General features: G+C 44.0%; 1 protein-coding gene across 1 annotated transcript in view; it reads left to right on the top strand.

Annotated features, from left to right (window-relative positions):
* The window catches only part of LOC134339515 (dystrobrevin beta), a 587877-nt gene that overhangs the window by 20651 nt on the left and 553153 nt on the right, over positions 1-14073 (top strand). The window contains exon 2 of the mRNA XM_063036126.1: positions 9119-9178. The gene's annotated coding sequence lies outside the window, so the exon portion shown is untranslated. The remainder of the gene's footprint in view (positions 1-9118; positions 9179-14073) is intronic.

A 14073-nucleotide genomic window follows, 5' to 3' on the forward strand; every position in this document is an offset into this window, starting at 1 on the left:
ATGGCAGGAGGGAGAAGAGTTTGTATGAGGGGTGCGTGGGGTCCTTCACAATGCTGTTTGCCTTACGGAGGCAGTTTGTGGTGTAAATGTCTGTAATGGCGGGAAGAGAGACCCCGATGATCTTCTCAACTGACCTCTCTATCCACTGCAGGGTCTTGCGATCCAAGATGGTGCAATTTCCGAACCAGGCAGTGATGCAGCTGCTCAGGATGCTCTCGATACAACCTCTGTAGAATGTGGTGAGGATGGGGGGGGGGGGTGGGAGATGGATTTTTCTCAGCCTTCGCAGAAAGTAGAGATGCTGTTGGGCTTTCTTTGTTATGGAGTTGGTGTTGAGGGACCAGGTGAGATTCTCCACCATGTGAACGCCAAGAAATTTGGTGCTCTTAACGATCTCTACGGAGGAGTCATCGATGTTCAGCGGAGAGTGGTCATTCTGTGTCCTCCTGAAGTCAACAACCATCTCTTTTGTTTTGTTCACAATCAGAGACAGGTTGTTGGCTCTGCACCAGTCCGTTAGCCGCTGCACCCCCTTTCTGTATGCTGACTCATCGTTCTTGCTGATGAGACCCACCACGGACGTGTCATTGGTGAACTTGATGATGTGGTTCGAGCTGTGTGTTGCAGCACAGTAGTGGGTCAGCAGAGTGAACAGCAGTGGACTGAGCACACAGCCCTGGAGGGCCCTGTGCTCAGTGTGATGGTGTTGGAGATGCTGCTTCCAATCCGGACTGACTGAGGTCTCCCAGTCAGGAAATCTAGGATCCAGTTGCAGAGGGCGGTGTTCAGCCCAGTAGGCTCAGCTTTCCAATCAGTTTCTGAGCCTACTGGGCCTGAACACCTCCCTCTGCAACTGGAGGAATGATAGTGTTGAATGCTGAACTGAAGACTATGAACAGCATTCAAACATACGTGTCTTTTTTGTCCAGGTGGGTTAGGGCCAGGTGGAGGGTAATGGCAATGGCATCATCTGTTGAATGGTTGGGACATAATGTGAACTGCAGGGGGTCCAGTGAGGGGGTCAGCGGGGTCCTGATGAGCTCATGACGAGCCTCTCGAAACACTTCATGATGATGGATGTGAGTGCGTTGGGACGGTAGTTGTTGAGGCAGGACACTGAAGACTTCTTCTGCACGGGGACGATGGTGGTGGCCTTGAAGCACGTAGGAATGATGACGTTGCTTAGGAAGATGTTGAAGATGTCAGTGAGAATCTCAGCTAGCTGGTCTGCACATCCTCTAAGCACTCTGCCAGGAATATTGTCTGGTCCAGCAGCCTTCCGTGGGTTGACCCTGCACAGGGTTCTCCTCACATCGGCCACAGTAAGACACAGCACCTGGTCATTAGGAGGAGGGGTGGACTTCCTCGCCGCCAAGTCATTTTCCACCTCAAAACGAGTGTAGAAGTTATTCAACACATCTGGGAGGGAGGCATCACCAGCACAGGCAGGTGGTGTAGTCTTGTAGTTGGTAATGTCCTGAATGCCCTTCCCCATGCGCCACGTGTCGCCGCTGTCCTGGAAGTGGCTGTGGATTTGCTGGGCTTGTGCACGCTTTGCCTCTCTGATGGCCCGGGACAGTTTGGCCCTCACCGTTGTTAGGGCTGCCTTGTTGCCTGCTCTGAAGGCGGAGTCATGGGTCCTCAGCAGCGCACGCACCTCCTCGGTCATCCATGGCTTCTGGTTAGCGCAAGTAGTGATGGTCTTGGCCACAATGATATCATCGATGCACTTGCTGATGTAGCTCGTCACTGATGCCGTGTACTCCTCTAAGTTGTTGGTCGCCATCGGTTGCAGCCTCCCTGAACATGTGCCAGTCAGTGTACTCAAAGCTGTCTTGAAGAGCAGAGATGGCTCCCGCTGGCCAGGTTTTCACCTTCTTCAGAACTGGTCTGGAGCGTCTGATGAGCGGTCCGTATGCTGGAATTAGCATAACAGAGATGTGGTCTGAGTAGCCAAGGTGGGGGCAGGGCTAAGCCCGTATACCCTAGTTGCAAAGTCCACATACTGATGGAATTTGGGGAACACTGACTTAAGGTTCGTGTGGTTAAAATCTCCGGCGACGATAAACCTTAGGCCACAAACTTATTAATCACCCCTGCTGTGGACCACTTTCTGGAGGTCCAAGACACCAACTTCTACAAAGAAGGGATCCGTATGCTCTACGACTGCTGGACTAAGTGTGTAAATATAGGAGGGGACTATGTTGAAAAATAAATGTGCTAAAATTGACTCCTTCTACCTTAGGCCACAAACTTATCAATCACCCCTCGTAAAGCTCTAAATGTTGTGTTTGGCCTTTATACATCACACTTACTTTCAGTTTTCCTTTGGGAGACACTTTTTCACTTGTGTAAGTCTTTAGCATCACTGAGGTCTTCTCTTATTGTATCTTAGAAAACAGACTGTTGTATTCAGCCTCTGGAATTATAGACAAAGCTAACCCTCTATCCACATCCCATTCCCATTCTGATATGTCTATCCACGGCCTCCTCGACTGTAAAGATGAAGCCACACTCAGGTTGGAGGAACAACACCTTATATTCCGTCTGGGTAGCCTCCAACCTGATGGCATGAACATCAACTTCTCTAACTTCAGCTAAGGCCCCACCTCCCCCTCGTACCCCATCTGTTACTTATTTTTATGCACACATTCTTTCTCTCACTCTCCTTTTTCTCCCTCTGTCCCTCTGAATATACCTCTTGCCCATCCTCTGGGTTCCCCCCCCCCACCCATCTTTCTCCCCGGACCTCCTGTCCCATGATCCTCTCGTATCCCTTTTGCCTATCACCTGTCCAACTCTTGGCTCCATCCCTCCCCCTCCTGTCTTCTCCTATCATTTTGGATCTCCCCCTCCCCCTCCAACTTTCAAATCCCTTACTCACTCTTCCTTCAGTTAGTCCTGACGAAGGGTCTCGGCCTGAAACGTCGACTGCACCTCTTCCTGCAGATGCTGCCTGGCCTGCTGCGTTCACCAGCAACTTTTATGTGTGTTGCTTGAATTTCCAGCATCTGCAGAATTCCTGTTGTTTCCCTCTATCCAGCTCCATTTTTACTTTTACACCAGACATATCTGTTGTGATCCATATTATATTGTGATCTGCTTCAGTAATACTATGCAGTTCTAGGCATGACAGTTCAGCTTTGTCAGACTCTATGTTGTCTGATTCTGTTTTACATTCGGTAACTTTAAGCTTTTGTTTAGTTTTGTGTTTGAGACTTTTCACTTGGTTGTGTTTTTTCTCTGCCTCTCTTTATGTGACCTTGTCTGTGACACTTCCGGCAGACTTTTACTTTGAACCAACAGTTTTTAATGATATTGCAATGGTCAATGCCCGTACTTGGATTAGGTCTCTTTCTGCCAGTAGCCTTGTTTGAGTGTTTTGACTATGCATGCCATATAAAAGCCCATCCCTTAATGCATCAGAAAGTCCATCTCTAAAGTCACAGTACTGGGAAAGTTTGCACAGTTCTGCAATATATTGAATGAATGAACGAAATTTATTTCAGTCAGTACAAACATAACAAAAAGCATCATTTTCAACGATGATTTCATAAGACAAAATTACAACAAAAAAAATAGATATTTTTTAAAACAGACCGAAAGGGTGTAGGCTGAAGCTACAGCTTTTTACGCCTACCTCTCTTACTTATACAACAACATATTTGGCGTCAATCATCACATCAAAACAAAAAATTTCATAATCTTTTAACACAAAATCCAATTCCAAGTATCACTTATTTACATTACTCCCATTCATTTTAAATCATATATTTTATAATTGTTCAATAAATTATTTTTAAATAATTTTTTTTAAACTTGAGTGTGGTGCATATTTTTAAATTCTCACTACAACTGTTCCAGAGATTCACCCCTCTGACTGAAATACAATGATTTGTCACATTTGTTCTTATCCTTTGTTTTTGAAATATACATGTTCCTCTCAAATCACGTTGGCTTTCTCTCATTTTAAACAACCTTTGGATACTTTGTGGTAGCTGTCCATTTTTTACTTTGTACATAATTTGTATTATTTAAAAATCTATGAAATCTCTGCATTTTAAAGTGTTTAGTTGAATAAGTAGTGGATTGGTTCAGAAAGGCTTTCATCTTTTGAATGATTCCTTTTGTAAAATCTAAATCTCTCAGCTATTGCCAACAGTTTAGGGCCCAGTGATTCAGTAAAATTGTAACAATTTCATCGAATGTCTTTCTCGCTTGCTTTTCAGGGGTCTCTAGGTTGCGTAAGAGACTGTGGTTCCTTGCACCTGTAAAGCTGTGAAGTGTAGGGCCTTTCTTTTCCTTCTCCATGTTATTTGCGTTACAGTACAGTTACACGTTCTCGATATACAACTCCCAGCCTTCATTAGTACTATCAAATTCATCAACTTTTCTGAAAGGAGCCATCACCACATTATTTTCACTTTAAGTTCAGCATGTCTTTCACTGTTGCCGTGCACTGTACTCACGCATTTGTTAGGATCTATGATGGCCTTGTCCCGCAGTTTAACTCTCGTTGTTTCATCCTGTAACTGTAGGTGCAGTTTGTGATATTTTCTGATGTTCAGGAGCGTACTCATCACCAATTTGTTGTGTCTGTGCACTACGTGTCAATTAAATAAAAGCACTCACACAGGAGATGGCTTTAACTTGTGTATTTGCATTGCTGCAAGTGAGAGAAAGGGAAAAATGTGCTTGTGTAGACAACAGTGTAGGCGCAGACAACAGATCAATATGTAATGCTAAATGTGGGGTGGGGGGTTGGTTATTGCTCGAAAAGCAATAGATCCGTACATTACAGATCCCAGACTCATTTGTTTAGTTGACTCAAATGTCTTTTGAAGTGGGATTGCAAGCTCCTCAGTTCAAAGGCAAAAAAGGAGGATCAATAAATCCTAGATTCTGAAAAATGAATAATTTAGTCTCTTGGCCTGCAAGGTATTCACTGGCAGGAGAGAATGAAATGAGTTCAGCTCTGTATATCTTATGAAGGGCAAGTAGTGACATTGATTGCTACCAGCAATGCAGTCCTTCTCCGAAGCTGGCGTTATGAACGAAGTCAAGGGTACTTTTCATTCAGAACTAACTTCATAAAGTACAAGTTGAGCATTGCATCTCAAATGGTTGATCTGGCCTCCCAGTGAGAATCCTCCTTCCTGTCCACCAGCTGTCCGTTCTGGTCTCTGTGCTCTGTTGTCATTATTTTAGTCACGCCAAACTCCAAGGGGAATGTCTACAAAGACATGCATGCTTGGGTGAAACTGACTGGCATAAAGTCTCATCAATGACTTCCAGTGCCTGCCCAACCAACAGGACTGAAATATGCCTTTTGATTTTGTGCTGTACATTCTGTTTTCACTCGTTTTTTTTGTCAACGTTTGCACAATGTTTTGCACGCAGGGGAAGCGGGGGTGGTGGCTGATGTCTTTTTTTTGTTTGAGCAGGTTGGTTGCAGGGTTCTTCTTTCCTTTGTGACTGTCTGTGGGGAATTTTAGGGTTGTATACTGCATACATAATTTGATAATAAATGTACTGTGAATCTTTGAAAGCAATCTCTATACCCCTGAGTACCACAAAAAATACTCATAACTGTTTAATCCTAACAACAGCCAGTAAAAATCAGACATTAACTTACCTAAGTCGCATTAGTGGGAAGGCCTTCCCGCTGCTAAATAAGTGTTCCGCTGTGCATCAACAAGAGAGAGACTGAGCCGGAGAATATCAAACATGCAATGCGTGTTCTTCATGTCAGAATCTGATTTCTCTGCATCCCTTCAGCAAGTGACAGCATCACAGACTCAACCCTCTTAAAGTATGGTGTTCACAGTGACCATGCTTCAAATCTGCATACTGGCACTTCAGTTACCATATTGGAATCAAGGTTCTGAGTAGAACCTTGTGCCTAAAGTAATCGTTTATTATCATGTTATTTAAATGTTCTCCATAATAATTTTTCCTGTCTTTGCCTCAAAGAGACCAACTTTTATTTCATTCAGGATTTCATTACGGCCATCTTAAAGGATTTACTTTATCTGAACATGTTGCTGAAAACGATCCTCTTGATATTTGCAATGAGCAATAAATTGCATTTTCTAAATTGCTAACTTCATTTGAGATTACTTGGTTCTGCTCTTTCAATGGTTTATTCCAAGAGCCTTATGTGTCTTCAACTAAATAGAGACAGAATTGCAATTTTAATTTAAAATGTTTATTTCCTCAAAGCTTATAAAATATAAAACTGCATTCTTTATACTCTTTCATAATATTTTCATCCAAGCATTATTATTTCAAGTTTACTTCATTAAGTTAGCCTATAATTCCTTCCAAAATTGGAAGTCTTCATTGGAAAAGCAGTTAGTTTAAGTGATTAATATTACAATTAATATTACAATAACAGTGGTGCTAGAAAGTTTGTGAACCCTGTAGAATTTTCTCTATTTCTGCATAAATATGACCTAAAATGTGATCAGTTTTTCATGCAAGTCCTAAAACTAGATAAAGACAACCTAATTAAATAGACAACACAAAAAACATTATACTTGTTCATTTATTTATTGAGAAAAATGATCCAATATTACATGTGTTTGTTGGAAAAGTATGTGAACCTTTGCTTTCAGTAACTAATGTGACCTCCTTGCACAGCAATAACTTCAACCAGATGTTTCCGGTAACTGTTGATTAGTCTTGCTCATCGGTTTGGAGGAATTTTAGGCCATTCCTCCTTACAAAACTACTTCAACTCTGGGATGTTCGTGGACTTCCTTGCATGAACTGCTTGCTTCAGGTCCTTCCACAACATTTCTTTAGGATTGAGGTCTTGACTTTGACTCGGCCATTCCAAAACACAAACTTTCTTCTTTTTAAACCATCTTGTTGTGAATTTACTCTTGTCTTTCAGATCATTGTCTTGTTCCAGTATCCAACTTTTATTAAGCTCCAGGTGACAGACTGCTACCCTGACATTCTCCTATAAATGTTTTGATACAATTTTGAATTCATTGTTCCCTCAATGATTGCAAGCTGTCCAGGCCCTGAGGCAGCAAAGCAGCCCCAAACCATGATGTTCCTTCCACCATGCTTCACAGTTGGAATGAGGTTTTGGGTTTGGTGCGCAGTGCCCTTTTTCCTCTGTGCATAGCAATGTGCATTTCTGCCAAAAAGTTTAAATTTTGTCTCATCTTTCCACAAAGTATTGTCCTAGAAGCATTGCAGAACTTCCAAGTGGACTTTTGCAAACTTGAGACGTGCAACCCTGTTTTGTTTTGGAGAGCAGTGGTTTCCCCTGTGGTGTCCTTCCATGAACACCTTTCTTGTTCAGTGTTTTTCCTTATAGTGGACACATGAACAGAGACTTTAGCAAGTTCTAGGGATTTCTGCAGGTCTTTTGTTACCCTTGAGTTCTTTTTCACCTCCTTCAGCATTGTACATTGAGCTCTTGGTGTGATCTTTGCAGGACGCCCACTCCTGGGAGAGAAGCAACAGTACTGAGTTTCAAACAACAGGAATCCTGCAGATGCTGGAAATTCAAGCAACACATATCAAAGTTGCTGGTGAACGCAGCAGGCCAGGCAACATCTCTAGGAAGAGGTGCAGTCGACGTTTCAGGCCAAGACCCTTCGTCAGGACTGAGTTTCCTCCATTTGTAGACAGTTTCTCTTACTCTGGACTGATGAACACTCAGGTCTTTAGAAATGCTTTTTAGCCTTTTCTAGCTTCATGCATCTCTACAATTCTTCTTCTAAGGTCCTCTGAAAGTTATTTTGATCGAGGCATGGTGCACATAAACAGATACTTAATACTTTATTGTCGCCAAACAATTAGTACTAGAACGTACAATCGTCCCAGAGATATTTGAATCTGTGCTTCACACTCCCTGGATTACAAATATTAAATATTAAAAATAGTTAAAATTAGTAAATATTAAAAACTTAAATTATAGAACATAGAATAGTACAGCACAGTACAGGCCCTTCGGCCCACAACGTTGTGCCGACCCTCAAACCCTGCCTCCCATATAAGCCCCCACCTTAGATTCCTTAAATTATAAACCAGAAATAGAAAATAGAAAAATGGGAAGTAAGGTAGTGCAAAAAAACCGAGAGGCAGGTCCGGATATTTGGAGGATATGGCCCAGATCCGGGTCAGGATCCGTTCAGCAGTCTTATCACAGTTGGAAAGAAGCTGTTCCCAAATCTGGCCGTACAAGTCTTCAAGCTCCTGAACCTTCTCCCGGAGGGAAGAGGGACAAAAAGTATGTTGGCTGGGTGGGTCATGTCCTTAATTATCCTGGCAGCACTGCTCCGACAGCGTGCGGTGTAAAGTGAGTCCACAGATGGAAGATTGATTTCTGGGATGTGCTGCGCTGTGTTCACGATCTTCTGCAGCTTCTTCCGGTCTTGGACAGGACAACTTCCATACCAGGTTGTGATGCACCCTAGAATGCTTTCTATGGTGCATCTCTAAAAATTAATGAGGGTTTTAGGGGACAGGCCAAATTTCTTTATTTTTCTCAGGAAGTAAAGGTGCTGGTGGGCCTTCTTGGCAGTGAACTCTGCTTGGTTGGACCAAGTCAGGTCATTTGTGATATTGACCTCAAGGAACTTAAAGCTTTTAACCTGTTCCACTTGCGCACCACCAATGTAAGTTGGGTCGTGTGGTCCGCTACTCCTTCTGAAGTCAACAACCAATTCCTTTGTCTTGCTGACGTTGAGGGATAGGTTATTGTCTTCGCACCATGCACCAGGTTCTTAATTTCCTCTGTGTACTCAAACTCATCATTACCCGAGATACGGCCTACAATTGTGGTGTCATCAGCAAACTTAAATATTGAGTTTGATGGAAATTTGGCTACATGATCATGGGTGTACAGTGAGTACAGCAGGGGGCTGAGTACACAGCCTTGTGGGACACCGGTGCTCAGAGTGATTGTAGAGGAGAGCTTGTCCCCAATTTTTACAGCCTGGGTCCTGTCTGTGAGGAAGTTGAAGATCCAGCTGCAGATCTGAGTGCTAAGGCTCAGGTTCCAGAGCTTAGGAATCAGTTTATTTGGAATGATGGTATTAAAGGCAGTGCTGTAGTCAATGAAAAGGAGCCTTACGTATGCATCTTTATTCTCCAGGTGTTCTACGGAGGAATGTAGGGCCAGAGGGATGGCATCTGCCGTTGACCTGCTGCTCCGGTAGGCGAATTGCAAAGCATCGAGGTTGACCGGTAGGCTGTGGTTGATGTGTGCCATAACCAATCTCTCGAAGCGCTTCATAGCAATTGATGTCAGAGCCACAGGTCGATAGTCATTCAGGCATGCCACCTTGCTCTTCTTCGGCACTGGGATTATCGTTGCCTTCTTAAAACACGAGGGGATCTTAGACTGAAGCAAGAAGCAGTTGAAGATGTCAGCAAACACTCCAGCTAGCTCGCTTGCACAGGCCCAGAGAACCCGTCCTGGGATGCCATCTGGGCCTGTCGCCTTCCTTGGATTTATCTTCAGGAAGGCCCTTCTAACATCCTCCTCGGTGACGATGAATCTCGATGCCACCAGGTCCGGTTCATCCGGAGGGAGCAGGACGCTCCTCTTCTGTTTGAATCTTGCATAGAATACGTTAAGTTCGTCAGGAAGAGAAGCGCCACAGTTATTGATATTCCCAGCCTTTTCTTTGCGCCCAGTGATCTCATTTAGACCCTGCCATAGTCTACTGGAATCCCTTTGGTTAGCCTGTGCTTCCAACTTGGCTCGATATTGCCTCTTGGCACCCTTAATAGCTTTCTGGAGCTCACGCCTGGATTCCATGTAGCGACTGGTATCCCCGGACCTAAAAGCTGCAGCTCTAGCCTTTAAAAGGGACTTGACCTCATAATTCATCCAAGGTTTCCGGTTAGGGAATACCCGGATTGTCTTGCGAGACACATAGTCCTCCGTGCATTTCCAAATAAAGTCCGTGATAGCTGAGGCATACTCATCAAGGTTAGCTGCCGAGTCCTTGAATACTAACCAGTCCACCAATTCAAAGCAGTCACGGAGGACCTCATCCGTTTCCTCCGTCCAACGCGACACTACTTTTGACACCGTGACCTCCTGCTTCAGTTTCTGTTTGTAAGCCGGGAGGAGGAGTACGGCCCGATGGTCCAATTTTCCGAAGTGAGGTCGTGGGACGGAATGGTAGGCATCCTTGACTGCTGTGTAGCAGTGGTCAAGAATATTCGGGCCTCTAGTGGGGCAGGAGATCTTTCTTGAGAAGAGCAGGCTCTGTCAGTAAACTGACTTTGTGTGTCTTTTTTTTGGACAAGGCACCTCCACAACCCACACCTCCAATCTCATCTCGTTGGTTGAAACACCTGACTCCAAATAGCTTTTGTAGAAGGCTTTACCCCAGAGTTTCACGTACTTATTCCAACAAATACATGTCATATTTGATCATTTTTCTCAATAACTAATTGAACAAATATAATTTTTTGTGTTATTTATTTCATTGGGTTGTTTTAATCTAGTTTTAGGACTTGTGTGAAGATCTGATCACATTTTCGGTCATATTTATGCAGAAATAGAGAAAATTCTACAGGGTTCACAAACTTTCTGGCACCACAGTACATATATATTTTTCAGATAATGTAAAGTCATTTTCAACTTTGCATTTTGCATTGAATATTACATTTTTGGGGTCAATTCAAAATATTTCAAAGTTCAAAGTTAATTTCACCATATACAACCCTGAGATTTATTGCCTTGAGGGCATACACAGTAAATCCAAGAAACACAGTAGAATCAAGAAAGACCGCACCCAACAGGACATACAAACAACAAATGTGCAAAGGACAACAGACTGTGCAATACCAAAGAGACAAAATACATAATAACAATAAATAAATAAACAATCGGTACAGTCTCGCTCCTCTACACTGATTCGTCATCACCTTTAATTCACCCAACAACAGCCGTGTTGTCAGCAAAGTTACAGTAAATAAGACACTGGAGCTGTGCTTAGCCTCACAGTCGTAAGTGTAAAGTGAGTAGAACAGAGGACGAAGCACACAGCCTTGTGGTGCACCTGTGCTGATGGAGATTGTGGAGGAGATGTTGTTGCCAATCTGAACTCACTGGGGTCTGTAAGTGAGGAATCAAAGATCCAATTGTACATGGAAGTGTTGAGTCCAAGGTCTTGAAACTTATTGATTAGTTTTGAGGGGATGATAGTATTGAATGCCAAGCTGTAGTCAATAAAGAGTATCTTGATGTATGCATCTTTGCTGTCCCGATGTTCCAGGTTGAGCCTGTGCAATGGTCTCTGCAGTGGCCCCGTAGGCAGAATGGAGTGGATCCAAGTCACCTCTCAGGCAGGAGTTGGTATGGTTCATCATCAACCTCTCACAGTGGATGTAAGTGCTACTAGTTGGTAGTCATTGAGGCAGGTTACCATATTCTTCTTCGATGATGATGATGATGATGATGATGACGTTGACTCAGATCTGAGAGGCCAGCCTCGGGCATTTTCATGCCTTACAAGGTGCAGCTCGAAAGGCTGTGTGGGACGCCACTCCTCACTCAGATACTTTGCAGAATCATTTTACGAGGCCGAGTTGCGAGCTCGACATCAACCCGGAGCGGATGGAGAGCACGAACAGGGGCGGTCTGTCACTGGATCGAACTCGGGAACCTCCGTTCTCGAGCCCGGTGCTGATCTCACTGCGCCACCAGCCGACCTACTTAGGGACCAGTATAATTGAAGCCTGCTTAAAGCAGGTGGGTATCACTGTCTGCCAAAGCGAGAGGTTAAATATATTGGCAAATTGTAGTTAATTGTCTCCTTAAACAATGAAGATGCAACCAAAGGCAAAGCGAGTTCGAAGGATGAGGTGTGCTGGTATGTTGCAGAATTGGCGCAGATTGTGTGAGCCATTCAGAGAGGAGAAGCTGAGGCACAGGAATTTCAAAGCCTGGGTGCAAGGTTGGGTCGCTCTGGGCCCAAGCCGATTTGGAAACATCGAGAGCGGCTTCGGGCTGGGCAGCAAAATCTGGGCCTGGAGTGAGTCATTGGGCAGTATGTTCTAGGCCCTGAGCCTTTCGTTGCAGCAGTGCCGGTGTCCCAGCGCAAAGTACAATATGCTGTTCAGATAATTTAAATGCCTAGATATACTGGAAAGGCAGGATGTCAGGATCGGAAGCAAGAGACGATTTCACTCGCTCTCCTGTGATGTTCACTCTTCTCTCCATGGTGCTGAGGTTATGAAGTCTGCCCCCAGCTGCTGTGCATTGTGCCCACAAATATGATGGCTGATACCATAGGCTTTGGGCCTACTCCAAGCTGCTCTGGGGTTCAGATCAAAGTACACATTTTGTTTCACTTCTATTGTCTGCATGATCTGTGTTTTTTTCTTTACCCTTTCTTTGTGCATCATGTGTTTTTTTAAATCGGGCTTCTTGCTTTGTGGCTGCCTGCAAACAAACAAATCCCAAGGGTGTATAATTTATATATTTTTTGATCATGATAAATGTACATTGAAACTTTGAACACTCCAGCCAGTTAATCAGCACAGGTCTTTAGTACTCAGCTGGGTACCCGTTTGGGCCGGATACTTAATGTGGGTTCACCCTCCTGAAGGATGTTCTCACATCAGCCTCAGAGACTGAAATCATCGGGTTATCAGTGGCTGTGGGAGTTTGTCAAGGTCAAAGTGGCCATAGAAGGTATTGAGCTCATCTGGGAGTGAAGCCGTGTGGCCACTTGGTTTTACTTTCCAAGAGGTAATAGCATCCAAGCCCTGCCACAGCTGTCAAGCATCCCTCCATGACTCAGGTTTGGTCTGGAATTGTCACTTGGCGAGAGGGATGGCTTTTTGGAGATTGTACTTTACTTGGTCGCCAGATCTGAACACCACTGATCTGGCCCTCAGCAGATCGTGGATCTCATGGTTCATCCAGAGCTTCTGGTTGGGGAGGAATGTGAACAATTTTGTGGGCACTCACTTGTCCACAACTATTGTAATAAAGTCAGTGGTGTATTCGTTCAGATGTTCTGATGAGTCCTAGAACACATCCCAATCCACCAGCTCAAAACAATCACGTAGCCGCTCCTCTGCTTCCTGCGGCCAATCCTTTGTTGTCGTTATCTCTGGAGCCTTGCTGTTTAGCATCTGCCTGTATGCAGGTAGGAAAAGGACAGCCAAGTGATCAGATCTCCCAAATCACAGTCTAAGCATGGAATGGTAGGCATTCTTAATAATGGTATAGCAATGGTCTAATGCGTTGGGGCCACTGGTGTTGCACATTATGTGCTGATGATAATTTGGCAGAGATTTCTTCAAAACAAACCATATTGAAGTCGCTAGCTATGATTTGAAATGCATTGCAGACAGCATTTTTTTTGTTTGGTGATGGCAGCATTCAATATCTTGAGTGTTTGGTTAAATTGGCTTTTGGCTACATGTGAAGTCAGGATCATGGAATTCCCTTGGTAAACAGAGTGGTTGCCACTTAAACATTAGATGTTCCATGTCGGGGGAACAAGTGTGCAACAAGACTAAGACTGCTGCATCTGTGCACCACAAAGAGTTTATCATGAAACACTGACCCACACCTTTTGCCTGCTTCAAATCTGCAGTTCGGTGTATTCTGTGTACCAAGAAGACCTTGTGTCTGATCATCGAATCCAACCTGTTAGGAGTGAGCCATGTCTCCGTGAAATATGGATGCAGCAAATCCTCATTTCCCTCTAATACAGCAATCTTACCATTAGGTCTCCAATCTTGTTTTCCAATGACTGTACATTTACTACCAAGATGCTGAGTAGAGGAACTTTCATTGCATGGCATTTCAGCCTAGCTTGGAGTCCTCCTCTCTTCTCTCTCTACTGGTTACGGCAATGTACCTTAATCTGCTTAAAGGTGTTGTACCTGTAAACTTGAGAGTTAATTTTGCCAAGTACTTCAGAGGATCATGAAATCGCTAGTTCATTAAGATGGTTCAAAAGTGCATTGCATAAAGGGAAATTACAGTCCGCAGATTGCAATGTGTGATTTAGAAGGGGTATATCTGAAAGTTTTGTAAGCAGCCCGCAGCATGCCACCATGGCTCACTGGTGC

The sequence above is a fragment of the Mobula hypostoma genome, chromosome 2, assembly GCF_963921235.1.
Source record: "Mobula hypostoma chromosome 2, sMobHyp1.1, whole genome shotgun sequence".
NCBI classification, from domain to species: Eukaryota; Metazoa; Chordata; class Chondrichthyes; order Myliobatiformes; family Myliobatidae; genus Mobula; species Mobula hypostoma.